This window comes from Piliocolobus tephrosceles, chromosome 4, assembly GCF_002776525.5.
Source record: "Piliocolobus tephrosceles isolate RC106 chromosome 4, ASM277652v3, whole genome shotgun sequence".
In the NCBI taxonomy this organism is placed as follows: Eukaryota; Metazoa; Chordata; class Mammalia; order Primates; family Cercopithecidae; genus Piliocolobus; species Piliocolobus tephrosceles.
In genome coordinates this window covers 121,920,516-121,924,207 of record NC_045437.1, presented here as the reverse complement: position 1 = coordinate 121,924,207, position 3,692 = coordinate 121,920,516, and positions in this window count along the sequence as shown.

The window sequence follows — 3,692 nt, the reverse complement described above, 5'->3', positions numbered from 1 at the left end:
GATGCGAGCCCCCCTCGCTCCACTTCCGCCTGGCTGCTGGGGATTGTAGTTCTCCAGGTCGTGAGGCCCCGCTCTCTGGCTGTAGTTGTGCAGGTGGACTACAAAGCCCAGGATGCATCCCGGCCCCTCCTCCGAGGCCCCTCAGCTTCCGCAGATCGCCTCAGAGTGGTCCCAGCGAGAAGAGGGCCGGGTCTTAGTCACGCCAGCGAGGAGGCGACCAATGGTGACTGAGATGGGCGGGCTGGGGAAATCGGGTTCAGACATCCCCAGGTCGTGGAAAGAGAAGAGGGAATGAATTGTTCGCGGGGATTGTCATGGCTGTTTGACCATTCTCAGACTTCCCTTTGGGGCAGGAAAGCTGGTCGTCTGGCCATGGAAAGCGCTAGAATCAGGGCTCTAGAGCCGTGCTTTAGATAGACCCTTGAGTACATTGGCGAATTAAAGTCATTCACAAAGGAATCCTCTTGCTTAATAGAGACACCTTGAATGTTAGGGTCGGAATGATGACAATAGCAGGCATAGAGGTAACATCTGTTGAACGCTTTATGTCCATGGGACTCTGCTAAGCACTTTTTGTGATTTACTTCAATTCAGGGGCCTTGTGAACCACGTGCAATTATTCATTTTATTGTCACTCATATTGAAGATGGGGCACGATCTGAGGAGTTCAATTACTTGGTGAGCATTCTTTTTGCCACCGATCCATATTCCTCTGGGGCCCTCCCGCCCAGCTCCCTCTTTCTAAAGGGAAAACCGACTCCCAGAGAAGAAAATTTAGATGCTCCAGTTCTCACAGTAAAGCCAGGACACCCTTTCCCCTTGCCTCCTAGAGCGTTAGTCCTCCAGCTGGAATGGGAGAAGATGGCATTGGGTATCTTCTCTTGGCCTTCACTTTTGTTGCCCAGTTAGATGGCCAGGAATTCTGTGGTTTTTACAATAGATGGATAGAGGGTTGGCAATAGAGGATCGGGCATTCCAGTCAAAGAAGCCCGCTTGCCAAAGAGCTTTACTCTTCCTTGCAGATAAGCCAAAGGATGTGAAGGAGGACAGGAGAGGACACAAACTACCATTTATTGAGTACATACTGAGAGCTGACACTTTGCAAAGTGCCTTACTTTTAAAATTAAAATTAAAATTTAATCCTCCCAACTACTTTTTGAAATACAATGATTAAAAACTAAAAAAAACTTGCTGGGCACAGTGGTGTGTGTCTGCAGTCCCAGCTACTTGGGAGACTAAGGTGGGAGGCCCAGGAATTTGAGGCTGTATGTGATAGAGTTTGTGAATATCAACTGTGTCAGAGACATTTATCAGAACGCGACTCCAACTTGAACAGGGACTGAATAAAATAAGGCGGAGATCTACTGGGCTGCATTCCCAGGAGGTTAAGGCATTCTTAGTTGCAGGATGAGATAGGAGGTTGGCACAAGATAGAGGTCACAAAGACCTTGCTGATAAGACAGCAGGCAGTAAAGAACCTGGCCAAATCCCACCAAAATCAAGATAGCAATGAAAGGGACCTCTGGTCGTCTTCACTGCTGGTTATATGCTAATTATAATGCATTAGCATGCTAAAAGACACTCCTGCCAGCGCCATGACAGTTTACAAATGCCATGGCAACATGGAAGTTACCCTATATGGTCTAAAAAGGGGAGGAACCCTCAGTTCCGGGAATTGTCCACCCCTTTCCTGGAAAACTGATGAATAACCCACCCCTTGTTTAGCATATAATCAAGAAGTAACAGTAAGTATAAGCAGCTGAGCAGCCCATGCTGCTGCTCTGCCTATGGAGCAGCCATTTTTTTATTCCTTTACTTTCTTAAACTTGCTTTCATTTTACTTTCTGGACTCTCCCCAAATTCTTTCTTGCACGAGATCGAAGACCCTTCTCTTGGAATCTGGATCGGGATCCCTTTCTGGTAACAACTGTACTCCAGGCTGGGTGACATAGTGAGACCCATCTCCAAAATAAAATAAAAATTTTAAAAGGTGAAGAAGAATTCACACAAATTCAAATATTGGTTCTATCACTTGTTAACAGGTGGCTCAAGCCTGTAATCCCAGCACTTTGGGAGGCCGAGACGGGCAGATCACGAGGTCAGGAGATCGAGACCATCCTGGTTAACACGGTGAAACCCCGTCTCTACTAAAAAATACAAAAAACTAGCCGGGTGAGGTGGCGGGCGCCTGTAGTCCCAGCTACTCGGGAGGCTGAGGCAGGAGAATGGCATAAACCTGGAAGGCAGAGTTTGCAGTGAGCTGAGATCCAGCCACTGCACTCCAGCCTGGGCGACAGAGCGAGACTCCGTCTCAAAAAAAAAAGAAAGAAAGAAAATAATAATGCCTACATTTCACAGGTTTGAGATGGGGATTAAGTGAAAAATGCAAATAAGGTAACATCGCGGTCTTAATGTTTGTATTCTTACGTGGTCTGAATTCAGTATTGAGAAATGGGGCTTTTAAGAGATGATTGGATCGTGAGGACCCTCCCCTCATGAATGCATTAATTATTCATGGTTGATGGTTTAAGGGGTTAATGGATTAATGGATTATCACTGGACTAGTGACTTTATTAAAAGAGGCTGAGGCCAGGTGCAGTGGCTCACACCTGTAATTCTAGCACTATGAGAGTCAAAGACAGGCGGATCGCTTGAGCCCAGGGGTTTGAGGCCAGCCTGGGTAATGTGGTGAGACCAGACATGATGGCTCATGCCTGTAATCCCATCATTTTGGGAGCCCAGAAGTTTCAGACCAGCCCCAGCAACATAGCGTACCCAGTTTCAACTGTTCTGTTAAAAGCAACAGAAAATGGACTATGACATATGTAACATATTGTCTGGCATATATGTAGTGATCAGTAAGTGATGATTATGTTTATTATTTGGATTGTTATTCTGTTTTGTTTTTTTTTTTTTTTGCAATGGAGTCTCACTCTGTACCCCAGGCTGGAGTGCAGTGGCGTCATCCTGGCTCACTGCAACCTCTGCCTCCTGGGTGTCAGGCCTCTGAGCTCGAGCTAAGCCATCATATTCCCAGTGACCTGCAAGTATACATCCAGATGGCCTGAAGCAACTGAAGATCCACGAAGTGAAAATAGCCTTAACTGACACTCCACCATTGTGATTTGTTTCTGCCCCACCCTAACTGACCAAAGTACTTTGTAATCTCCCCCACCCTTAAGAAGGTTCTTTATAATTCTCACCACCCTTGAGAATGTACTTTGTGAGATCCACCCCCTGCCCCAAAACATTGCTCTTAACTCCACCGCCTATCCCAAAAGCTATCAGGACTAATGATAATCCACCACCCTTTGCTGACTCTCTTTTCGGACTCAGCCCCCCTGCACCCACGTGAAATAAACAGCCATGTTGCTCACACAAAGCCCGTTTGGTGGTCTCTTCACATGGACGCGTGAAACACTGGGTTGAAGTGATTCTCGTGCCTCAGCCTCCTGAGTAGCTGGGATTACCAGTGCATGCCACCATGCCTGGCTAATTTTTGTATTTTTAGCAGAGATGTGGTTTTGCCATGTTGGTCAGGCTGGTCTCGAACTCCTGATCTCAAGTGATCCACCTGCCTTGACCTTGGATTGTTATTGTTATTCTTATTGTAAAGTAAAGGAAGAAAGCTTATGTATTTAGACATTTGGCCTAAGGTCATTATTTGGGATCAGACCATAGGTCTAATTAAG